General features: G+C 45.4%; 20 non-coding genes across 20 annotated transcripts; all 20 read right to left on the reverse strand.

Annotated features, from left to right (window-relative positions):
* Positions 1–11,601: 11,601 nt before the first annotated feature.
* trnai-aau (transfer RNA isoleucine (anticodon AAU)) lies at positions 11,602–11,675 on the reverse strand. The gene has a single exon. It is a non-coding gene; the product is annotated as a tRNA-Ile (tRNA).
* A 478-nt stretch (positions 11,676–12,153) lies between these two features.
* trnar-ucg (transfer RNA arginine (anticodon UCG)) lies at positions 12,154–12,226 on the reverse strand. Its single transcript has one exon. It is a non-coding gene; the product is annotated as a tRNA-Arg (tRNA).
* A 341-nt stretch (positions 12,227–12,567) lies between these two features.
* On the reverse strand, positions 12,568–12,641 carry trnai-aau (transfer RNA isoleucine (anticodon AAU)). Its single transcript has one exon. It is a non-coding gene; the product is annotated as a tRNA-Ile (tRNA).
* A 493-nt stretch (positions 12,642–13,134) lies between these two features.
* Positions 13,135–13,208, reverse strand: trnai-aau (transfer RNA isoleucine (anticodon AAU)). Its single transcript has one exon. It is a non-coding gene; the product is annotated as a tRNA-Ile (tRNA).
* Positions 13,209–14,665: 1,457 nt separating this feature from the next.
* Positions 14,666–14,739, reverse strand: trnai-aau (transfer RNA isoleucine (anticodon AAU)). Its single transcript has one exon. It is a non-coding gene; the product is annotated as a tRNA-Ile (tRNA).
* A 478-nt stretch (positions 14,740–15,217) lies between these two features.
* Positions 15,218–15,290, reverse strand: trnar-ucg (transfer RNA arginine (anticodon UCG)). Its single transcript has one exon. It is a non-coding gene; the product is annotated as a tRNA-Arg (tRNA).
* Positions 15,291–15,630: 340 nt separating this feature from the next.
* trnai-aau (transfer RNA isoleucine (anticodon AAU)) lies at positions 15,631–15,704 on the reverse strand. Its single transcript has one exon. It is a non-coding gene; the product is annotated as a tRNA-Ile (tRNA).
* Positions 15,705–16,183: 479 nt separating this feature from the next.
* Positions 16,184–16,256, reverse strand: trnar-ucg (transfer RNA arginine (anticodon UCG)). Its single transcript has one exon. It is a non-coding gene; the product is annotated as a tRNA-Arg (tRNA).
* Positions 16,257–17,165: 909 nt separating this feature from the next.
* trnai-aau (transfer RNA isoleucine (anticodon AAU)) lies at positions 17,166–17,239 on the reverse strand. The gene has a single exon. It is a non-coding gene; the product is annotated as a tRNA-Ile (tRNA).
* A 464-nt stretch (positions 17,240–17,703) lies between these two features.
* trnar-ucg (transfer RNA arginine (anticodon UCG)) lies at positions 17,704–17,776 on the reverse strand. The gene has a single exon. It is a non-coding gene; the product is annotated as a tRNA-Arg (tRNA).
* A 342-nt stretch (positions 17,777–18,118) lies between these two features.
* trnai-aau (transfer RNA isoleucine (anticodon AAU)) lies at positions 18,119–18,192 on the reverse strand. The gene has a single exon. It is a non-coding gene; the product is annotated as a tRNA-Ile (tRNA).
* A 478-nt stretch (positions 18,193–18,670) lies between these two features.
* On the reverse strand, positions 18,671–18,743 carry trnar-ucg (transfer RNA arginine (anticodon UCG)). Its single transcript has one exon. It is a non-coding gene; the product is annotated as a tRNA-Arg (tRNA).
* A 340-nt stretch (positions 18,744–19,083) lies between these two features.
* trnai-aau (transfer RNA isoleucine (anticodon AAU)) lies at positions 19,084–19,157 on the reverse strand. The gene has a single exon. It is a non-coding gene; the product is annotated as a tRNA-Ile (tRNA).
* Positions 19,158–19,636: 479 nt separating this feature from the next.
* Positions 19,637–19,709, reverse strand: trnar-ucg (transfer RNA arginine (anticodon UCG)). Its single transcript has one exon. It is a non-coding gene; the product is annotated as a tRNA-Arg (tRNA).
* Positions 19,710–20,618: 909 nt separating this feature from the next.
* On the reverse strand, positions 20,619–20,692 carry trnai-aau (transfer RNA isoleucine (anticodon AAU)). Its single transcript has one exon. It is a non-coding gene; the product is annotated as a tRNA-Ile (tRNA).
* Positions 20,693–21,156: 464 nt separating this feature from the next.
* On the reverse strand, positions 21,157–21,229 carry trnar-ucg (transfer RNA arginine (anticodon UCG)). Its single transcript has one exon. It is a non-coding gene; the product is annotated as a tRNA-Arg (tRNA).
* Positions 21,230–21,571: 342 nt separating this feature from the next.
* On the reverse strand, positions 21,572–21,645 carry trnai-aau (transfer RNA isoleucine (anticodon AAU)). Its single transcript has one exon. It is a non-coding gene; the product is annotated as a tRNA-Ile (tRNA).
* Positions 21,646–22,123: 478 nt separating this feature from the next.
* On the reverse strand, positions 22,124–22,196 carry trnar-ucg (transfer RNA arginine (anticodon UCG)). The gene has a single exon. It is a non-coding gene; the product is annotated as a tRNA-Arg (tRNA).
* A 908-nt stretch (positions 22,197–23,104) lies between these two features.
* On the reverse strand, positions 23,105–23,178 carry trnai-aau (transfer RNA isoleucine (anticodon AAU)). The gene has a single exon. It is a non-coding gene; the product is annotated as a tRNA-Ile (tRNA).
* A 478-nt stretch (positions 23,179–23,656) lies between these two features.
* Positions 23,657–23,729, reverse strand: trnar-ucg (transfer RNA arginine (anticodon UCG)). The gene has a single exon. It is a non-coding gene; the product is annotated as a tRNA-Arg (tRNA).
* Between the last annotated feature and the right edge of the window lie 482 nt (positions 23,730–24,211).

A 24,211-nucleotide genomic window follows, 5' to 3' on the forward strand; every position in this document is an offset into this window, starting at 1 on the left:
ATTATACAGGGGCATTGCAAACAGCCAAAGTGTTTGTTGCCTCAGTTCAACAAGTCAGTAGTCGTTTCATCAGGAGCAGACATTAAAAAGGAAACAAATAATCTTGTTGACACAGCCAACAAATAATCGAAACAAGTGGCTATAGGCAGACTTATAGAGCTATAGAGCTTTAAGGCATCAGTAGTCAGTCTGTCCCCCTCTTTTTTTTTTTTTCTTGCCTGTGCCGTTCGGTTCTTTTGCCATCAGAATTATTGTCTAAAGGCGAAGAAAGATGCACAACGGATTTACTTTACCAAATGGACCATCCCAGCCTTGCCGTAATGGTCTATTTGATTCACCTTTTATTGTTTATTTTATTTTTTATTTTCACTTGCTAGATACGGGACAGACTGAGGAAAAGAAAGGGGAGAAAGAAAGAGGGAAAGAAAAACAGCGGAGAAGAGGGATGGGGATAAAGGGCAAAAAACAAAAACCAACAAAATAAGCAGACAAAAAATACATATATCAATCACCTGGATCACCTGTTGAGAAAGAAAAAAGAAAACAAGCAGAAGAAAAAGAGAGCAACATCACGATGATATATGGGAATATAACAGTAAATACTAAATATTAAACATTATTGTGCAGCACGTAAGCCACAGCCACAGCCCCGTCCTCCAGGGCATGAAGCAGGTATGGAGGCAATCAAAACTCCAGACATCCAGAGGCCCTCAGAACACAAGAGACCAAGGAAGACCAACAGAGGGGCAGCCGCTCCACTATCCCAGAAAGAGCTGAGGAGAGTCCCAGATGAGGGGTCACTCAGCAGCCGTGGAGCAGAAGCCAGGGGGGGTTGCAGTGACGTGCCCGTGAGCTCCGCCGGCAGCCAGCTGTGCCAGAGTGACTGAGGCCGAGGGCACCCCACCCCCGAAGTGGCCCGAGCGAGCCCCAGGCTCCAGGCCCCAATAAGCAGCCACCAAGGAGTGAGCCGGTGTGTGCCTGGACGCCCATCCCCGGACACAAAGAACCACCAATGCACCGATGTCTGAGGGCGTCTGCCACTGGAAGGGGAAGTGGTGGGGGGAGATAGGCCTCCATACCTTGGAGGGCCTGAGATGTCCCTAGAGAGGTGGCGTCTGATACCCGACCTGACATATGGACATAGACATACAGGCACACACAGATACAAACATCCATTCCCACCCTCATGCTCTCATATGCAATTACTCAACACTCACCCAATGTGGAGACAGACATAAAGAGACGCTGTACACACAATCACACTCCCCAAGTGTACTCTAAGCCCCGGGTCTAGGTACCCTTGACCCTGGAGGGGGAAACTGCACCCAGACCCGGGTGGTGTTACCCTTTTCCCTGGGGTGGGGAGAAGCAGACCGCCCCGACTCCGCAGCAGCAGGGAGGCCCCACATTCCAGACCCCAGTCGGACGGCCAACTCCTCCTCCTAGCCCCCCGCTCCAGCAGGCCGCAGAGAACGGGGGTGAGAGAAGACTCCAAACCTCCCTCCGCCCGCTCATTTGTAGTGTTGATGCATGTGTGTTCTAAGGTGCATATAAACCCAGGAGGGCATGGAGCTACCTGCCAGAGAGCAGCAGGTAAGTGCATAGCCCCTCCTGATAGCCCTCAATGTCTACATGTATTTAAAATTGAGAGGTGGGCAATGACGCCAGGTTGTACACCCTGATGGTCTTTTGGATTCCGTGTAGCGTGCCCACCCCCAAGATCCTATATGTATGCGTTATGAGAGTGTGAGTAATGTGAATGTCTAAGTTGTGGGATAAAATTGAGACAGAGGCAGCCAGAAGGGGACAGGGGGGGGATGCCTCCCCTGCACCCTGGTGACACACCCTTACCCCAAGGCCCTACATGTGTGGGTGATTGTGGTGGAGCGGGAAGAGGGAGGCAGCTGGAGATGGGGAGGGAAGGAAGGGAGGGGCAAGTGACCCCTCCCTGGGGCCAGTTCCTCCGCTGACCCCAGTGGGCACCCCCATACTCCGCAACCCGCCAGAGAAAGGGGACCAGACCGGGGGCCAGTACAGCAGCGCCGCTTGATCCCGCAGAGCCCGGGACAGCCCACCCGACCCCACCACAGAGAAAACTGCACCCACCCCGTCATCCACTCATCTTCCAGACTACACAAGACAATAGACGCCCAGGCTGAGATCTTCCTCCACCTCTCCTGTATCTCCCCCTCCTGCAGAGAGGAGAGTTCCTGAAGAGAGGAGACCTCCTGCAAGATGTAACAACCTTCCCCACCAGTTGAAGAGCCCCCCAGGTGGCTCGATGCACTGGCGGCACCCTGCGCCTGGGCCGGGCCCCCCCCCAAACACCCACCCGCCCACAACCCCGGCAACACACCAACTAGGACCCAAGCCCCCGAGGCCCAGCCAGGGCCCCAGCCCAGAGACGGAGCGCCCCCAGAACCTCACGCCCGTCCCGGACCCACCCAGGGGCAGCCAGGCTACCAGGTCAGTAACCCACGTCCGTCAGCACAGACCCTCCCTTAGCCCCGCTGCACGCAGCCACGAGGAAACCGTCGCCTAAGAGCCAACAGAACCCTTAATAGGCTGTGACCGCTACCCCGGGTTGAGCCCTCCAAGGAAGATGCTCCTGGGGAACCCCCCGATGCCCCAAGCCTGTCCCTACCCCCACACCAATCACAACAGCGAAGGCAGGACCAAACTATGACCCCCCACCCCCATTAGGTGATGGAGCTGATCAAAGGAGCCCAGAGCAATTGATCTGATGTGGTGGCAGAGGCTGTATCAAGACTAATGTAATCTAATAGATAGTTTATATTGGTTAGAATTAAGATTATTTTTATTTTTCCTGTTCACGAGGACTGTTTTCTTGGCTATGCATAGGGCAGTGAAAACCATATGGGCTATATTCTTTTCTGAAGTGACATTATCTAAGCTGCCAACAAACACACTAAAGGGGAAGTTGGAATGTTACATTTCAGACACTTTGATATGTCTTCACATATCTCGTGCCAAAACTTCTGAACTGGTGGACAGAACCAAAGAGCGTAGATATAATTGTCCGGTGAATTGGTTTGGCAGTGTGAGCAGTTGTTGGTAGACGTAAAGCCCATCTTGAACATCCGATGACCTGTATAGTGCACTCTATGTAGTATTTTGTATTGAATTAATTGAAGACTGGGATTTCTGATTAGATGAAAGGTTTTTAAGCATATTTGAGACCAGAAGTTTTGGTCTAAGTTAACTGATAAATCCGCTTCCCATTTTGCAATAGGAAGTGATATTGATTAATCCGTTTTAGAAAGCATTCTGTATATTTTGGAAAGTAATTTGGGGGGTTTTAAGAGTAAGAAATTGAACCACACTTGGTGGTGTTTGTTGTTCAACTTGACCCGGTTTAATTTTCTTTTTTACTATGGATTTAATTTGTTGATATTCGAAAAATCTTTTCTTGTTGATCCCATATTGTGTAACTAGGCTGTCAAATGAAATAAATTCTGTTCCTTCTAATATGTGTTCTAAATATTTGATTCCTTTACCACACCAATCTGAAAAGTTTATCATATTATTGTTTTGTAATATGTCAGGGTTGTTCCAGATAGGTGTACGTTTGCATGGGATTAGTGAAGACTCTGTCAATTTTAGAAACTCCCACCATGCTGTCAGAGAAGAGCTGATGTTGACGCTTTTGAAGCATTCATGTCATTGGATATTTGAGCTGATAAATGGTAGGTCTGAAATCTCTAGATTATTGCAAAGTGCTTGTTCTACATCTAGCCAAGGTTCGTCTAAGAGGGTATGTTTTAGCCATCCTGAGATAAACTGAAGCCTGTTGGCTAAGAAGTAGTGCTGAAAGTTAGGTAGTTCTAATCCTCCCTTATCCTTGGTCTTTTGTAGTGTTTTTAAGCTGATATGTGGGGGGTTATTTTTCCAAAGGAATTTGGACATATATGAATCTAGAGATCTGAACCAATCTTGTGACGGTTTAGTTGGGATCATTGAGAATAAATAATTTATTTTTGGTAAGACCATCATTTTTATAGCGGCAACCCTTCCCATGAGTGATATGGGTAAACATTTCCACCTAGCCAGATCACCTTCTACTTTCTTTAAAAGTGGGATATGGTTTAATTTAGTCAGATCTGCAAGCTTGGGAGAAAAATTAATACCTAAATATTTTATATTTCCTGATTGCAGTGGTGTAGAAGTAGAATTATAGAAGGAGCAACTAATTGGAAGGACTGTAGATTTTGGCCAGTTAACTGAGTAATCTGATATTCTTGCAAAAGAGTTTATCAATTCAGTCACTCCAGAGATATTAGTTTGTGAGTTTTGGAGAAAAAGTAACACATCATCCGCATAAAGGCTGATTTTATGTTCCACGTTCTTGCATTTTATGCCCTTAATTACTGAATTCTGTCTAATTGCTGCTGCTAGTGGTTCAATAAAAATTGCAAACAGTGAAGGGGAAAGTGGGCATCCCTGCCTGGTGCCCCTCAAGAGACAGAAGCTGGAAGATGTTTGGTCATTTGTTCTGACACAAGCTGTTGGGGAATTATATAATATTTTTAACCAGTTAATGAAAGAGGATCCAAAACCAAATTTGTGTAAAGTTGCAAATAGAAATTTCCAGTTAACTCTGTCAAATGCTTTTTCTGCATCTAAAGAAAATATTGTAGGTTTTTACTGTATGAGTAGTTATTAAATTAAGTAATCTATGTGTATTTGTTGATGAGTGCCTACCTTTTATGAAACCAGTTTGGTCAGGATGAATTAAGGTTTATTTTCTCTAATCTCTTTGAGAGAGCTTTGCAGATTATTTTAAGGTCTACATTTATAAGGGATATTGGACGATAGCTTGAGGGATATACAGGGTCTTTGCCTGGTTTTAGCAGGAGATTAATGTTTACAGAATTCATATTTGATGGAAGTCTGCCCTTTTCTTTGATTTCCAACAACGTTCTGTAAAAAACTGGTGCTAGAATCGTCCAGAATTCTTTGTAGAATTCTGCAGGAAAGCCGTCTGGACCTGGAGACTTATTATTGGGCATACTTATCAGGGCTTCCTGGAGTTCGCCTGGTGTCAGTGGTGAATCCAGTGCCATTGCTTGAGTGTCTAATAATTTTGGAAGAGTTATGTTGTCTAAAAACTGATCAATTTCCTTTTTAGATGGGTTTATTTGTGGTGAATACAACCTTTTATAGAAATCCCTGAAAATGTTGTTTATTTGTTTCGGGTCATATACTGTGTTCCCAGATTAATCTTGAACAGCACATATAGTTGTTTTTTCTTTATTTATTTTTAGCTGGTTTGCTAGAAATTGACCGGATTTATTACCATGTTCATAATTTGTAAGCGTAGTCTTTGTACTAAGATTTTCTTTCTTTCTTTCTTTCTTTTTTTTATCAATTATCTCATTTAATTCTAGTTTTGTTTTGCATATTTTGTTCAGTGTTTCCTGATCTTGGTGGGATGCATAGGCTTCTTCTAGGGATTTGATGATTTTTTCTAATTCCTGAATATTTTTGTTTTCTTCTTTCTTTTTATGTGATGAGAAAGAAATTATTTTACCTCTCATCACAGCTTTCCCTGCTTCCCATAGAACAGAAGCTGATGTTCCGGCAGTGTCATTGAAGTCTAAATATGAAGTCTACTCTTTTTTAAAATATTTAATAAAGTCTTCATCTTTAAGCAGTGATGTATTAAATCTCCAGTTTTTACTTGGCGTAGTATTATTCTTGTGCATTAGTGTTAAAGATACAGGAGCATGATTGCTGACAGCTATAGGGTGAATCTTAGTGTCTGAAATGTCGCTCAGCAGTGAGCTGCTGACCAAAAAATAATCCAGACAAGACTTACTGTTGGGGTGAAGGGAGCGCCATGCATCGCAAAGACCAAAGTCGCTCATATACTGTTTGATTATATTTGTGGATTGCCAATTGCGCTGAGTTCCTGCTGTATTGAGCCTATCCATTTCTTCATTTAGTCCAAGGTTGAGGTCGCCTCCAAGAACAAGTGTGCCATCTAAGTGTTCAGAGAGTGCACTGAAACAACCGTGAAAGAATGAGGGATCATCAACATTTGGACCATATACACTTACAATACATAGCTTTTTATCAAGTATAGATAGTTTAATGATTAAGAATCTGCCCTCTGGATCTATAACTGTATCGAGTACTGTGAAATTAATATTTTTATGTATTAAAATTGCTACTCCCCTTTGTCTAGAATTATAACAAGCTGAAAACACATTAGGAAACTCAGGTGTTTCAAGTTCATTCAAACCTCTAAGAGGTCTGTGGGTCTCTTGTAAAAGGACAACATCTGCCTGTAGTTTTTTGAGTTGGTTAAATATTTTTAAACTCTTTTCTCTGGAGCCAGCTCCATTTATATTCCATGTAACAAACCTTAGTGCGTCCATAGATGTCTGTGTATAACTAGGGGTGTGCGCTGTGTGTGTCGCTTAGACAGGTGGAGAGAATACATCACTTGTTTGTAAATAAAGAGAAGGAGAGAGAGAAAAAAATGTGTGGCGAGATGCTCCCTGAGTCTGACTATGTGTGTGCATATTTACTAATATGAGTACGCTTGGCTTAAGTGTGTGTATCCTATTCGTCTGTGTGCGCTGTCTGACTGATGTAAATGTTCTGCCGTTGAGCGCATGATTGTGCGTGATTGTGCTGTGTGTATGTCGAAATAAAGGATGTTGTTTGTGGATGAATGTGGAAGCAGGTGATCGAAGCAGTGAAAGAAAAACAAAAAAGAAAGAAACCAAGGACAAAGGTGAGCAGCATAAAAACAAGAGGGGGAAAAAGAGAGAAAAAAAAATGAGAAGGAAAAAAAACGGAAACATTCCAATCAAACCGTTGATGGAGAGTGGCGGTGTTAATTCTGCTATGATATCACACTTAAGATGCGATTTGATACTGGTAAGTTAAACAGATGTTAATGCAAGTTAGTGTGAGTGGATATGAAAAGGGTGTAGCGGATTCTTATCTGGTGTGAAGTTAATACAGCCACGGAGTGATGTCGGGGTCGCGGTGGAGCTGTCCGTCCACGTACAGCTGGTCCACAGCGATGACAGCACGGGAGCCCTTCTGGATGAAGCCGTGTCGGATTGGGAAGAGGACCCTGCATCTTCCTTTGGGGAACTGGTCGTTCGTGGCTTTTCACCTGTTCCTTTTGTTTGAAGTGGCCGAATTTGGCCACAATAGGACGTGGTCTCCCGGTCGCAGCCCGCATGTGGCCAATGCGATGCACTCTATCAAAGACGATGTTCTTCATCGTGTCCGCCGGCAGCTTCAGGTGGGTTTTGATGAAGCTTTTCACTGTAGTCTCTGCGTCTTCTGGAATACCAGAAAATACAAGATTATCACGCATGCCACGAGCTTGTAGATAAATAACTGTTTCTTTTATTTTTTTATTTTCTCTATTTAGCTGGGTAACATTGTCTGTGAGACATTTCACAGACTCCCTTAGCGTGGCATTTTCAGCAGCGAGCGTTTCCACCTGCTGCTGGCTGAACTCCAGGGATTCTCGCAAGGATTTAAATTCCCGGTGAAGAATCTCCACCAAGGACAGCCTTGCATCGAAACTGGACAATCTTTGGTCGATTGACTTCAGTATGTCGACAATATCTTTGCCGACTGGCGATGTTGTGCCGGGGGAATCTGCCGGGTGAAGTCTTTTCGACGACGGCGTGTCAGATTTGGCCGGGGAAGCTGCACTCTGGGCCTTCTTCATCACGAGATCCTGGAAGCACTGATCAATGTAATCTTGGAGAGCCTCTAAACTCTCCCCGTTGTTCTCCAGGGTGTTGGAGATGACTTAGACAAATGTTGTTAGTTATAAGACAATTGATAAGTGTATTTTGTAATACTGAAGCTTAAAGGAATTTGTTCAATTCTAAACTACCATTCGCTTTAATTTTCCGCCAAAATCTCCAGCGTCTGACGTCAGTTACAACATGAGTCACTTACCTTGTCCGTCACTTCCGTCACTTACCTTACGTCTTTCTGGCGTGAAGTGGGCGATAAACAAACAAGAGAGACGGGTCTTTTCTGCCGGGAGTCCGCTGTTCTCGCCGGCTCTAATGATCCTCGACCTCGCTGTCTGCTATGGAGCTGGCGGGTCACAGATGTCTCCGAAAACGTCGGAGCGCGTTTGGAAATATATGATATCTTAATAAATCGAGCAGATATTTGAAGTTTACACAGCTACATTCTCGCTTGAAAATAACTTAAAAGTTTATTTTGTGACCCAGAAAGAGTAATATTTAAAAGTTCTTAGCCCCGCTCGTCCGCCTGGACTTTAGCTCAGCATTCAATCATATCATCCCGGAGATCCTGGTCCAGAAACTGTCTCACCTGGGACTCTCCACCCCCATCTGCCTCTGGATCAAGGACTTCCTGACAAATAGACCACAGTCTGTCAGACTCGGCCCCCACCTGTCCAGCACCATCACACTCAGCACCGGGTCTCCACAAGGATGTGTTTTGAGTCCCCTCCTGTTTACGCTCTACACATCCGACTGCTCCCCTACCCATCTCTCAAACACCATCATAAAGTTCGCGGATGACACCACAGTGGTTGGACTCATCTCAAGGGGGGATGAGTCGGACTACAGAGATGAGGTCAAAAGACTGACTGAGTGGTGTTCAGTTAACAACCTCCAACTGAACACCACGAAAACTAAAGAACTTATCTTGGACTTCAGGAAGGGCAGAGCAGACCCGGCCCCACTCTACATCCACGGGAACTGTGTGGAGAGGGTACACTCCATGAGGTTTCTGGGCGTGCACATCTCTGATGACCTCTCCTGGACTGCAAATACCACGGCGGTGGTTAAAAAGGCCCAGCAGCGTCTCCAATTTCTGAGAGTGCTCAGGAGGAACAACCTGGAGGAGAGGCTGCTGGTGACATTTTACAGAGCCACCATAGAGAGCATCCTAACGTACGGCATAACATCATGGTATGCAGGGTGCTCAGCTGCGGACAGGAAAGTACTGCAGAGGGTCATCAACACAGCCCAGAAGATCACTGGCTGCTCTCTGCCCAGCCTGGAGGTCACTGCAAACTCTCGGTACCTCAGCAGAGCTGGCAATATCATCAAGGACTACTCTCACCCCAGCAATCAACTGTTTGAACTATTACCGTCAGGCCGACGGTACAGGTCACATAAAACCAGGACAAACAGATTCAGGGATAGCTTCTTTCCCAGAGCTATCACCGTAGTAAATAAGCACAAAAACAATTGAACCTATTCCATACCGTCACTGTCATTATATTATGCTGCTACTCATACTGTCATTATATTAATGCTGCTATCCTATATATATTGTACATACTATTGTTTGAGTAATATGATTGGTTTTTTTTTTGTTGTACTTTTTATATTTTATATTTGTATTTATTATTGAAACTTGCACCAAGGGAGTGGCACTCCAATTTCGTTGTACTCTGTACAATGACAATAAAGGCTATTCTATTCTATTCATTGCCGCGTTTGAGTTTTGGATGAAATGCATTCTGGGATATTTAGCTGTACCAAGTCCACACAAGTCACCACTGATGCATGCTCGATAAAACGGGCGGAGCGAGAACACATCCGGGACTTTTTCGCGTTCTCGGCTTGATGCGTACTTCGAATTGGAACAGTACTTGGACTGATGACGTATCACAAGTACACGAGAACGCAAGTACGCACAAGTACGCATATTGAGAAAGGGCCACAGACTCGCGACAGAAAAGCCGATCAACTCCTCTTTTTTCTCTGTGGTGTGATAAATAAATATGCAGTGTATATACAGTAGATTTTTAAAATGAGCCTCTTTTGCAACAAAAAACTAAATAAAAAATCAAATCAAATAAAAAACAAAATAAAAGCGGTATCCAGTTTTTACCACACACACAGAGTAATATACATTGTAAGTTACAATATGAAATATTAAGACATCTGATCTCATCAAGTTTAATTAAGGTTGGACAGCTGTGGATTATCAGAAATCAGCTGTCCTACTCTGACTTCAGCTCTCAGTCCCACGCATCCCATCTGAAATAACTGGAGTAATTGGGTAACAACAACCTGCAGGATTCAGATGTGGAGCAGCTGTCTCTTATGAAGAGTCAACACTGTGGACTAAAGATTCTGAGTCAAGTAAAGAGTTGGAGTCACTCTTGCGACTTTCAGCAGTATTGTGCAAAAGATAGGTGGTATAAAAGCAAAAACCTACTGTTTCCTGTAAACCTACAGAGACGGCTCAATGGCTCTTTTCCTCAGTATAGTTGTGAATGGAGAATGATGACAATTAACCAACCAATCACATCAGCTAGAAGCTTATTGTGATCATGTGTTTGAGTTGGCGTGAAGATGACTGTCATCACTGTGTTCATTAGTGATGAACACAGTGATGAAGCTTTTCATCCAATTGGTTCACCCCAGCGCAAAGCGTCTTGAAGCTTCATTTGCTCTAGTAGGACATCTACTGGACGTAAAAATATTAGTTGGCATGAATTTGAAGAGTGTGGCATTTTGCACACAGCCTGTAAATGTCAACAGCAAAAGGAGTGTGTAAAACATGTATATTGTAGTGATGGCAGTATACTGTGTATATTTATACTGGCAGTATGGAAAATCATTAGTTGGAAATGCTTAAAATAGAAATGATCATTTACTGTGAGGTGAGGTGTGGTTGGGGTATGGACAGTGGTTGTGCTTTTGTAACGTTGAGGTATAGACAGCCTGTTCACATTTTATTCTGTAAAAATAAATTTTCACTGCTTTTATGGCCTTTTTACTGAGGAGAACATAGCTAGGATTTAATGATTTAACAAATCCTTTGTCCTCCACAATGCTAAATGGCTGGGAGTCCTCAATCACCATGCTAACCAGGTCTTCATCTATTTGAGATTGTTCTCCTGAGGAAAGACAATAAAGACAAAGCACAAATATAAATATCACACACGTAACGTATTACAGTTGTATAATATTGTTATATCATTTAGTAACATTACAGCATGCTATATTATCATGGCATTTGATGGCTCACCTGGTCTTGCTCCATAATCGGTGTTCCCCTTATTCTCATGCAAAGCTCTGTAGTGCCTAAGCATGGATGAGGTGTTGTTGTTATATCCCAGCTCCCTGGCACATAGCAAACACTTCACCTTGTGCAAAAGTAAAGACAGCTTAACATAAATTGTATTGCACCACCACTATTATGAAAATACATCTTCTGTAGAAATTTACATACCTTGTTGGGAGGAATAAGATCAAAATGTTCCCACACAGGGGAGGACATCCTCCTCTTCTTACCTGGCTCCATTCTCTCCTCACTCTCCTAAACCTCCAAACTCTCTCCAAACTGTCTGAAAACTCTCACTAACCGCAACTCTCCATCAAACACCCACATTTGGAATGAAGTCTGAGGGGTTTATATCGCTGCATTAGCTGGCGGCAAAGTTCAAACCACTTACGTGGTACAGCCGGGCAGCGAGGCTTCGGACGTCATCATTTTCAGCTCCTCCCATAAATGAAGCAAGCCTCGTTACGCACATCGCTGAAACACCCCCTCCATTACTCGACACAAGCTTTGAAGCCTCGATACAGAATGTCACATCAATGGCCAGTATGGGGATTGAACCCATGACCTTGGCGTTATTAGTACCACGCTCTGACCAGCTGAGCTAACCGGCCTACAACTTGTGTGTGAACCGATCCTTTTGTTGACTAACATACCAAAAAAGAGGGTGGAAGAACTGTTAAGAACGCAAGAGAAATGTGTGTTTACAAGAATTTATTTCAAGCTCTACCAATGAAAGCCAACTCTTGGAAGCTCCTACTGATCAGAAGCCACCTATGCAGGTGGAGTTCCACCAACAGCCTGCTTCCAAGTCGTGATTTTTTCACCCGTGTCGCTTGAGGTCATGGCATGTTATTGACTTTCTACGGTTGCTTCTAAGGCAAGACTACTGGAGCCTGGCACTGATAAGGCCAAGTTCATGGCTTCAGTCCCCAACCTGGCCATTCGAGCCTCGTTTGAGAACTCGTAGAGTCTCTGTTGAAGGACATGAAATTGACAACAGCGTAGCAATTTTGGATGACATAAAGGATCCGAGGCTGGCCTGTTGCAAACAAACTGGAAACGCATGCCTGCTCCTCAAGGACTCACAACCAACCACGAAGGGACTCGAACCCTCAATCTTCTGATCCGAAGTCAGACGCCTTGTCCGTTAGGCCACGTGGTCTGGCAGAAGGTGCCACTTTTCACGAACGTTCGTTGGAGTCTGTTTGAGCCAACTGCTGGTGTTGGGTTGGTCACATGGCTGGTGGATATTGCTTGATTGTTGCTTGAAATAAGTGCATGCCGCAGCATTTCTCCCATGTATCACGCTCTTAAAAACGTAGTCCTACCTGCCACATGCACAGTGGATCCACCCACTAAGCCAGAGTATCATCTGCCAATGGAGGTCATAAAGCTTACGTGGCCCGATCTGTCACCTGGAAGTTGGCAGAGGTTTTTTTCTTGGATCCCACCCAACAAAATCCACAGTCTACCATGAGACAGCACCTTGGATGGCTGTTGGAATGGCCGGTATGGGGATTGAACCCATGACTTTGGTGTTATTAGCACCACGCTCTGGCCAGCTGAGCTAACCGGCCCACAACTTGTACCTAAACCGACCCCTTTTTTTTGTCTAATATACCAAAAAAGAGGGTGGAAGAACTGTTAAGAACACAAGAGAAATGTGTGTTTACAAGAAATTACTTCAACATAGTGGGGAAAAAAAGTCTTCTGTTGACTTACAAAAAATGCTTTCAGAAGAAATTTGCCACAAAACAATACATGGTGTGCGTCTTCTAATGTTAGGGTCGATAGGTGAGGATATAAAGCAGCAGTTTTTGATGCAGTATGCTGTGTCAGACTTTGGAAATGAGTGATTTATCCAGAAAGTAGCTGGAAAAGTGATTTGGAGATTGTAGCTAAGCATGTAATGTATTCATTAGCGTGTCATGTGTCAGTGAATTTTGTGGTTTGCGGTCATTTGTAGTTGCGTACATCAGTCACCTGGAAGTTGGCAGAGGTTTTTTCTTGGATCCCACCAAATAAAATCCACAGTCTATCATGAGACAGCACCGTGGATGGCTGCTGGAATGGCCAGTATGGGGATTGAACCCATGACCTTGGCGTTATTAGCACCACGCTCTGACCAGCTGAGCTAACCGGCCTACAGCTTGCATGTGAACCGATCCTTTTGTTGACTAACATACCAAAAAAGAGGGTGGAAGAACTGTTAAGAACACAAGAGAAATGTGTGTTTACAAGAAATTATTTCAAGCTGTACCAATGAAAGCCAACTCTTGGAAGCTCCTACTGATCAGAAGCCACCTATGCAGGTGGAGTTCCACCAACAGCCTGCTTCCAAGTCGTGATTTTTTCACCCTTGTCGCTTGAGGTCATGGCATGTTATTGACTTTCTATGGTTGCTTCTAAGGCAAGACTACTGGAGCCTGGCACTGATAAGGCCAAGTTCATGGCTTCAGTCCCCAACCTGGCCATTCGAGCCTCGTTTGAGAACTCGTAGAGTCTCTGTTGAAGGACATGAAATTGACAACAGCGTAGCAATTTTGGATGACATAAAGGATCCGAGGCTGGCCTGCTGCGAACAAACTGGGAACGCATGCCTGCTCCTCAAGGACTCACAACCAACCACGAAGGGACTCGAACCCTAAAACTTCTAGCCGAAGTCAGACGCCTTGTCCGTTAGGCCACGTGGTCTGGCAGAAGGTGCCACTTTTCACGAACGTTCGTTGGAGTCTGTTTGAGCCAACTGCTGGTGTTGGGTTGGTCACATGGCTGGTGGATATTGCTTGATTGTTGCTTGAAATAAGTGCATGCCGCAGCATTTCTCCCATGTATCACGCTCTTAAAAACGTAGTCCTACCTGCCACATGCACAGTGGATCCACCCACTAAGCCAGAGTATCATCTGCCAATGGAGGTCATAAAGCTTACGTGGCCCGATCTGTCACCTGGAAGTTGGCAGAGGTTTTTTTCTTGGATCCCACCCAACAAAATCCACAGTCTACCATGAGACAGCACCTTGGATGGCTGTTGGAATGGCCAGTATGGGGATTGAACCCATGACTTTGGCGTTATTAGCACCACGCTCTGGCCAGCTGAGCTAACCGGCGCACAACTTGTACCTAAACCGACCCCTTTTTTTGTCTAATATACCAAAAAAGAGGGTGGAAGAACTGTTAAGAACACAAGAGAAATGTGTGTTTACAAGAAATTACTTCAACATAGTGGGGAAAAAAAGTCTTCTGTTGACTTACAAAAAATGCTTTAAGAAGAAATTTGCCACAAAACAATACATGGTGTGCGTCTTCTAATGTTAGGGTCGATAGGTGAGGATATAAAGCAGCAGTTTTTGATGCAGTATGCTGTGTCAGACTTTGGAAATGAGTGATTTATCCAGAAAGTAGCTGGAAAAGTGATTTGGAGATTGTAGCTAAGCATGTAATGTATTCATTAGCGTGTCATGTGTCAGTGAATTTTGTGGTTTGCGGTCATTTGTAGTTGTGTACATCAGTCACCTGGAAGTTGGCAGAGGTTTTTTCTTGGATCCCACCAAATAAAATCCACAGTCTATCATGAGACAGCACCGTGGATGGCTGCTGGAATGGCCAGTATGGGGATTGAACCCATGACCTTGGCGTTATTAGCACCATGCTCTGACCAGCTGAGCTAACCGGCCTACAACTTGTGTGTGAACCGATCCTTTTGTTGACTAACATACCAAAAAAGAGGGTGGAAGAACTGTTAAGAACACAAGAGAAATGTGTGTTTACAAGAAATTATTTCAAGCTGTACCAATGAAAGCCAACTCTTGGAAGCTCCTACTGATCAGAAGCCACCTATGCAGGTGGAGTTCCACCAACAGCCTGCTTCCAAGTCGTGATTTTTTCACCCGTGTCGCTTGAGGTCATGGCATGTTATTGACTTTCTATGGTTGCTTCTAAGGCAAGACTACTGGAGCCTGGCACTGATAAGGCCAAGTTCATGGCTTCAGTCCCCAACCTGGCCATTCGAGCCTCGTTTGAGAACTCGTAGAGTCTCTGTTGAAGGACATGAAATTGACAACAGCGTAGCAATTTTGGATGACATAAAGGATCCGAGGCTGGCCTGCTGCGAACAAACTGGGAACGCATGCCTGCTGCTCAAGGACTCACAACCAACCACGAAGGGACTCGAACCCTCAATCTTCTGATCCGAAGTCAGACGCCTTGTCCGTTAGGCCACGTGGTCTGGCAGAAGGTGCCACTTTTCACGAACGTTCGTTGGAGTCTGTTTGAGCCAACTGCTGGTGTTGGGTTGGTCACATGGCTGGTGGATATTGCTTGATTGTTGCTTGAAATAAGTGCATGCCGCAGCATTTCTCCCATGTATCACGCTCTTAAAAACGTAGTCCTACCTGCCACATGCACAGTGGATCCAGCCACTAAGCCAGAGTATCATCTGCCAATGGAGGTCATAAAGCTTACGTGGCCCGATCTGTCACCTGGAAGTTGGCAGAGGTCTTTTCTTGGATCCCACCAAATAAAATCCACAGTCTATCATGAGACAGCACCGTGGATGGCTGCTGGAATGGCCAGTATGGGGATTGAACCTATGACCTTGGCGTTATTAGCACCACGCTCTGACCAGCTGAGCTAACCGGCCTACAACTTGTGTGTGAACCGATCCTTTTGTTGACTAACATACCAAAAAAGAGGGTGGAAGAACTGTTAAGAACACAAGAGAAATGTGTGTTTACAAGAAATTATTTCAAGCTGTACCAATGAAAGCCAACTCTTGGAAGCTCCTACTGATCAGAAGCCACCTATGCAGGTGGAGTTCCACCAACAGCCTGCTTCCAAGTCGTGATTTTTTTCACCCGTGTCGCTTGAGGTCATGGCATGTTATTGACTTTCTATGGTTGCTTCTAAGGCAAGACTACTGGAGCCTGGCACTGATAAGGCCAAGTTCATGGCTTCAGTCCCCAACCTGGCCATTCGAGCCTCGTTTGAGAACTCGTAGAGTCTCTGTTGAAGGACATGAAATTGACAACAGCGTAGCAATTTTGGATGACATAAAGGATCCGAGGCTGGCCTGCTGCGAACAAACTGGGAACGCATGCCTGCTCCTCAAGGACTCACAACCAACCACGAAGGGACTCGAACCCTCAATCTTCTGATCCGAAGTCAGACGCCTTGTCCGTTAGGCCACGTGGTCTGGCAGAAGGTGCCACTTTTCACGAACGTTCGTTGGAGTCTGTTTGAGCCAACTGCTGGTGTTGGGTTGGTCACATGGCTGGTGGATATTGCTTGATTGTTGCTTGAAATAAGTGCATGCCGCAGCATTTCTCCCATGTATCACGCTCTTAAAAACGTAGTCCTACCTGCCACATGCACAGTGGATCCACCCACTAAGCCAGAGTATCATCTGCCAATGGAGGTCATAAAGCTTACGTGGCCCGATCTGTCACCTGGAAGTTGGCAGAGGTTTTTTTTCTTGGATCCCACCCAACAAAAACCACAGTCTACCATGAGACAGCACCTTGGATGGCTGTTGGAATAGACAGTATGGGGATTGAACCCATGACTTTGGCGTTATTAGCACCACGCTCTGGCCAGCTGAGCTAACCGGCCCACAACTTGTACCTAAACCGACCCCTTTTTTTTGTCTAATATACCAAAAAAGAGGGTGGAAGAACTGTTAAGAACACAAGAGAAATGTGTGTTTACAAGAAATTACTTCAACATAGTGGGGAAAAAAAGTCTTCTGTTGACTTACAAAAAATGCTTTAAGAAGAAATTTGCCACAAAACAATACATGGTGTGCGTCTTCTAATGTTAGGGTCGATAGGTGAGGATATAAAGCAGCAGTTTTTGATGCAGTATGCTGTGTCAGACTTTGGAAATGAGTGATTTTTCCAGAAAGTAGCTGGAAAAGTGATTTGGAGATTGTAGCTAAGCATTTAATGTATTCATTAGCGTGTCATGTGTCAGTGAATTTTGTGGTTTGCGGTCATTTGTAGTTGCGTACATCAGTCACCTGGAAGTTGGCAGAGGTTTTTTCTTGGATCCCACCAAATAAAATCCACAGTCTATCATGAGACAGCACCGTGGATGGCTGCTGGAATGGCCAGTATGGGGATTGAACCCATGACCTTGGCGTTATTAGCACCACGCTCTAACCAGCTGAGCTAACCGGCCTACAACTTGTGTGTGAACCGATCCTTTTGTTGACTAACATACCAAAAAAGAGGGTGGAAGAACTGTTAAGAACACAAGAGAAATGTGTGTTTACAAGAAATTATTTCAAGCTGTACCAATGAAAGCTCCTACTGATCAGAAGCCACCTATGCAGGTGGAGTTCCACCAACAGCCTGCTTCCAAGTCGTGATTTTTTCACCCGTGTCGCTTGAGGTCATGGCATGTTATTGACTTTCTATGGTTGCTTCTAAGGCAAGACTACTGGAGCCTGGCACTGATAAGGCCAAGTTCATGGCTTCAGTCCCCAACCTGGCCATTCGAGCCTCGTTTGAGAACTCGTAGAGTCTCTGTTGAAGGACATGAAATTGACAACAGCGTAGCAATTTTGGATGACATAAAGGATCCGAGGCTGGCCTGCTGCGAACAAACTGGGAACGCATGCCTGCTGCTCAAGGACTCACAACCAACCACGAAGGGACTCGAACCCTCAATCTTCTGATCCGAAGTCAGACGCCTTGTCCGTTAGGCCACGTGGTCTGGAAGAAGTTGCCCCTTTTCACGAACGTTCGTTGGAGTCTGTTTGAGCCAACTGCTGGTGTTGGGTTGGTCACATGGCTGGTGGATATTGCTTGATTGTTGCTTGAAATAAGTGCATGCCGCAGCATTTCTCCCATGTATCACGCTCTTAAAAATGTAGTCCTACCTGCCACATGCACAGTGGATCCACCCACTAAGCCAGAGTATCATCTGCCAATTGAGGTCATAAAGCTTACGTGGCCCGCGATCTGTCACCTGGAAGTTGGCAGAGGTTTTTTCTTGGATCCCACCAAATAAAATCCAAAGTCTATCATGAGACAGCACCGTGGATGGCTGCTGGAATGGCCAGTATGGGGATTGAACCCATGACCTTGGCGTTATTAGCACCATGCTCTGACCAGCTGAGCTAACCGGCCTACAACTTGTGTGTGAACCGATCCTTTTGTTGACTAACATACCAAAAAAGAGGGTGGAAGAACTGTTAAGAACACAAGAGAAATGTGTGTTTACAAGAAATTATTTCAAGCTGTACCAATGAAAGCCAACTCTTGGAAGCTCCTACTGATCAGAAGCCACCTATGCAGGTGGAGTTCCACCAACAGCCTGCTTCCAAGTCGTGATTTTTTCACCCGTGTCGCTTGAGGTCATGGCATGTTATTGACTTTCTATGGTTGCTTCTAAGGCAAGACTACTGGAGCCTGGCACTGATAAGGCCAAGTTCATGGCTTCAGTCCCCAACCTGGCCATTCGAGCCTCGTTTGAGAACTCGTAGAGTCTCTGTTGAAGGACATGAAATTGACAACAGCGTAGCAATTTTGGATGACATAAAGGATCCGAGGCTGGCCTGCTGCGAACAAACTGGGAACGCATGCCTGCTGCTCAAGGACTCACAACCAACCACGAAGGGACTCGAACCCTCAATCTTCTGATCCGAAGTCAGACGCCTTGTCCGTTAGGCCACGTGGTCTGGCAGAAGGTGCCACTTTTCACGAACGTTCGTTGGAGTCTGTTTGAGCCAACTGCTGGTGTTGGGTTGGTCACATGGCTGGTGGATATTGCTTGATTGTTGCTTGAAATAAGTGCATGCCGCAGCATTTCTCCCATGTATCACGCTCTTAAAAACGTAGTCCTACCTGCCACATGCACAGTGGATCCAGCCACTAAGCCAGAGTATCATCTGCCAATGGAGGTCATAAAGCTTACGTGGCCCGATCTGTCACCTGGAAGTTGGCAGAGGTCTTTTCTTGGATCCCACCAAATAAAATCCACAGTCTATCATGAGACAGCACCGTGGATGGCTGCTGGAATGGCCAGTATGGGGATTGAACCTATGACCTTGGCGTTATTAGCACCACGCTCTGACCAGCTGAGCTAACCGGCCTACAACTTGTGTGTGAACCGATCCTTTTGTTGACTAACATACCAAAAAAGAGGGTGGAAGAACTGTTAAGAACACAAGAGAAATGTGTGTTTACAAGAAATTATTTCAAGCTGTACCAATGAAAGCCAACTCTTGGAAGCTCCTACTGATCAGAAGCCACCTATGCAGGTGGAGTTCCACCAACAGCCTGCTTCCAAGTCGTGATTTTTTTCACCCGTGTCGCTTGAGGTCATGGCATGTTATTGACTTTCTATGGTTGCTTCTAAGGCAAGACTACTGGAGCCTGGCACTGATAAGGCCAAGTTCATGGCTTCAGTCCCCAACCTGGCCATTCGAGCCTCGTTTGAGAACTCGTAGAGTCTCTGTTGAAGGACATGAAATTGACAACAGCGTAGCAATTTTGGATGACATAAAGGATCCGAGGCTGGCCTGCTGCGAACAAACTGGGAACGCATGCCTGCTCCTCAAGGACTCACAACCAACCACGAAGGGACTCGAACCCTCAATCTTCTGATCCGAAGTCAGACGCCTTGTCCGTTAGGCCACGTGGTCTGGCAGAAGGTGCCACTTTTCACGAACGTTCGTTGGAGTCTGTTTGAGCCAACTGCTGGTGTTGGGTTGGTCACATGGCTGGTGGATATTGCTTGATTGTTGCTTGAAATAAGTGCATGCCGCAGCATTTCTCCCATGTATCACGCTCTTAAAAACGTAGTCCTACCTGCCACATGCACAGTGGATCCACCCACTAAGCCAGAGTATCATCTGCCAATGGAGGTCATAAAGCTTACGTGGCCCGATCTGTCACCTGGAAGTTGGCAGAGGTTTTTTTTCTTGGATCCCACCCAACAAAAACCACAGTCTACCATGAGACAGCACCTTGGATGGCTGTTGGAATAGACAGTATGGGGATTGAACCCATGACTTTGGCGTTATTAGCACCACGCTCTGGCCAGCTGAGCTAACCGGCCCACAACTTGTACCTAAACCGACCCCTTTTTTTTGTCTAATATACCAAAAAAGAGGGTGGAAGAACTGTTAAGAACACAAGAGAAATGTGTGTTTACAAGAAATTACTTCAACATAGTGGGGAAAAAAAGTCTTCTGTTGACTTACAAAAAATGCTTTAAGAAGAAATTTGCCACAAAACAATACATGGTGTGCGTCTTCTAATGTTAGGGTCGATAGGTGAGGATATAAAGCAGCAGTTTTTGATGCAGTATGCTGTGTCAGACTTTGGAAATGAGTGATTTTTCCAGAAAGTAGCTGGAAAAGTGATTTGGAGATTGTAGCTAAGCATTTAATGTATTCATTAGCGTGTCATGTGTCAGTGAATTTTGTGGTTTGCGGTCATTTGTAGTTGCGTACATCAGTCACCTGGAAGTTGGCAGAGGTTTTTTCTTGGATCCCACCAAATAAAATCCACAGTCTATCATGAGACAGCACCGTGGATGGCTGCTGGAATGGCCAGTATGGGGATTGAACCCATGACCTTGGCGTTATTAGCACCACGCTCTAACCAGCTGAGCTAACCGGCCTACAACTTGTGTGTGAACCGATCCTTTTGTTGACTAACATACCAAAAAAGAGGGTGGAAGAACTGTTAAGAACACAAGAGAAATGTGTGTTTACAAGAAATTATTTCAAGCTGTACCAATGAAAGCTCCTACTGATCAGAAGCCACCTATGCAGGTGGAGTTCCACCAACAGCCTGCTTCCAAGTCGTGATTTTTTCACCCGTGTCGCTTGAGGTCATGGCATGTTATTGACTTTCTATGGTTGCTTCTAAGGCAAGACTACTGGAGCCTGGCACTGATAAGGCCAAGTTCATGGCTTCAGTCCCCAACCTGGCCATTCGAGCCTCGTTTGAGAACTCGTAGAGTCTCTGTTGAAGGACATGAAATTGACAACAGCGTAGCAATTTTGGATGACATAAAGGATCCGAGGCTGGCCTGCTGCGAACAAACTGGGAACGCATGCCTGCTCCTCAAGGACTCACAACCAACCACGAAGGGACTCGAACCCTCAATCTTCTGATCCGAAGTCAGACGCCTTGTCCGTTAGGCCACGTGGTCTGGAAGAAGTTGCCCCTTTTCACGAACGTTCGTTGGAGTCTGTTTGAGCCAACTGCTGGTGTTGGGTTGGTCACATGGCTGGTGGATATTGCTTGATTGTTGCTTGAAATAAGTGCATGCCGCAGCATTTCTCCCATGTATCACGCTCTTAAAAATGTAGTCCTACCTGCCACATGCACAGTGGATCCACCCACTAAGCCAGAGTATCATCTGCCAATTGAGGTCATAAAGCTTACGTGGCCCGCGATCTGTCACCTGGAAGTTGGCAGAGGTTTTTTCTTGGATCCCACCAAATAAAATCCAAAGTCTATCATGAGACAGCACCGTGGATGGCTGCTGGAATGGCCAGTATGGGGATTGAACCCATGACCTTGGCGTTATTAGCACCACGCTCTGACCAGCTGAGCTAACCGGCCTACAACTTGTGTGTGAACCGATCCTTTTGTTGACTAACATACCAAAAAAGAGGGTGGAAGAACTGTTAAGAACACAAGAGAAATGTGTGTTTACAAGAAATTATTTCAAGCTGTACCAATGAAAGCCAACTCTTGGAAGCTCCTACTGATCAGAAGCCACCTATGCAGGTGGAGTTCCACCAACAGCCTGCTTCCAAGTCGTGATTTTTTCACCCGTGTCGCTTGAGGTCATGGCATGTTATTGACTTTCTATGGTTGCTTCTAAGGCAAGACTACTGGAGCCTGGCACTGATAAGGCCAAGTTCATGGCTTCAGTCCCCAACCTGGCCATTCGAGCCTCGTTTGAGAACTCGTAGAGTCTCTGTTGAAGGACATGAAATTGACAACAGCGTAGCAATTTTGGATGACATAAAGGATCCGAGGCTGGCCTGTTGCGAACAAACTGGGAACGCATGCCTGCTCCTCAAGGACTCACAACCAACCACGAAGGGACTCGAACCCTCAATCTTCTGATCCGAAGTCAGACGCCTTGTCCGTTAGGCCACGTGGTCTGGCAGAAGGTGCCACTTTTCACGAACGTTCGTTGGAGTCTGTTTGAGCCAACTGCTGGTGTTGGGTTGGTCACATGGCTGGTGGATATTGCTTGATTGTTGCTTGAAATAAGTGCATGCCGCAGCATTTCTCCCATGTATCACGCTCTTAAAAACGTAGTCCTACCTGCCACATGCACAGTGGATCCACCCACTAAGCCAGAGTATCATCTGCAGATGGAGGTCATAAAGCTTACGTGGCCCGATCTGTCACCTGGAAGTTGGCAGAGGTTTTTTTCTTGGATCCCACCCAACAAAAACCACAGTCTACCATAAGACATTAACTTGGATGGCTGTTGGAATGGCCGGTATGGGGATTGAAACCATGACTTTGGCGTTATTAGCACCACGCTCTGGCCAGCTGAGCTAACCGGCCCACAACTTGTACCTAACAGGACCCCTTTTTTTTGTCTAATATACCAAAAAAGAGGGTGGAAGAACTGTTAAGAACACAAGAGAAATGTGTGTTTACAAGAAATTACTTCAACATAGTGGGGAAAAAAAGTCTTCTGTTGACTTACAAAAAATGCTTTAAGAAGAAATTTGCCACAAAACAATACATGGTGTGCGTCTTCTAATGTTAGGGTCGATAGGTGAGGATATAAAGCAGCAGTTTTTGATGCAGTATGCTGTGTCAGACTTTGGAAATGAGTGATTTATCCAGAAAGTAGCTGGAAAAGTGATTTGGAGATTGTAGCTAAGCATGTAATGTATTCATTAGCGTGTCATGTGTCAGTGAATTTTGTGGTTTGCGGTCATTTGTAGTTGCGTACATCAGTCACCTGGAAGTTGGCAGAGGTTTTTTCTTGGATCCCACCAAATAAAATCCACAGTCTATCATGAGACAGCACCGTGGATGGCTGCTGGAATGGCCAGTATGGGGATTGAACCCATGACCTTGGCGTTATTAGCACCACGCTCTGACCAGCTGAGCTAACCGGCCTACAACTTGTGTGTGAACCGATCCTTTTGTTGACTAACATACCAAAAAAGAGGGTGGAAGAACTGTTAAGAACACAAGAGAAATGTGTGTTTACAAGAAATTATTTCAAGCTGTACCAATGAAAGCCAACTCTTGGAAGCTCCTACTGATCAGAAGCCACCTATGCAGGTGGAGTTCCACCAACAGCCTGCTTCCAAGTCGTGATTTTTTCACCCGTGTCGCTTGAGGTCATGGCATGTTATTGACTTTCTATGGTTGCTTCTAAGGCAAGACTACTGGAGCCTGGCACTGATAAGGCCAAGTTCATGGCTTCAGTCCCCAACCTGGCCATTCGAGCCTCGTTTGAGAACTCGTAGAGTCTCTGTTGAAGGACATGAAATTGACAACAGCGTAGCAATTTTGGATGACATAAAGGATCTGAGGCTGGCCTGCTGCGAACAAACTGGGAACGCATGCCTGCTCCTCAAGGACTCACAACCAACCACGAAGGGACTCGAACCCTCAATCTTCTGATCCGAAATCAGACGCCTTGTCCGTTAGGCCACGTGGTCTGGCAGAAGGTGCTACTTTTCACGAACGTTCGTTGGAGTCTGTTTGAGCCAACTGCTGGTGTTGGGTTGGTCACATGGCTGGTGGATATTGCTTGATTGTTGCTTGAAATAAGTGCATGCCGCAGCATTTCTCCCATGTATCACGCTCTTAAAAACGTAGTCCTACCTGCCACATGCACAGTGGATCCACCCACTAAGCCAGAGTATCATCTGCCAATGGAGGTCATAAAGCTTACGTGGCCCCATCTCTCACTGATAAGGCCAAGTTCATGCCTTCCCTAACCTGGCCTTTCGAGCCTCGTTTGAGAACTCGTAGTCTCTTTTGAAATACACAGCTAGGGTCTGCAGTCTTAAAGGCTGCATTTCAAGACCGATTACGTCACAGCGACGCGATGAAGGCTGTCACAATTCAAAGGCTGCTCGAAATGCGGCCCTCAAATGCATCCTTCATTTCCCTGAATTTTAAGGATGGGTCGGTGTAG

This window comes from Perissodus microlepis, chromosome 23 (assembly GCF_051167445.1).
Source record: "Perissodus microlepis isolate ML-2025 ecotype Zambia chromosome 23, ASM5116744v1, whole genome shotgun sequence".
Classification (NCBI taxonomy): Eukaryota; Metazoa; Chordata; class Actinopteri; order Cichliformes; family Cichlidae; genus Perissodus; species Perissodus microlepis.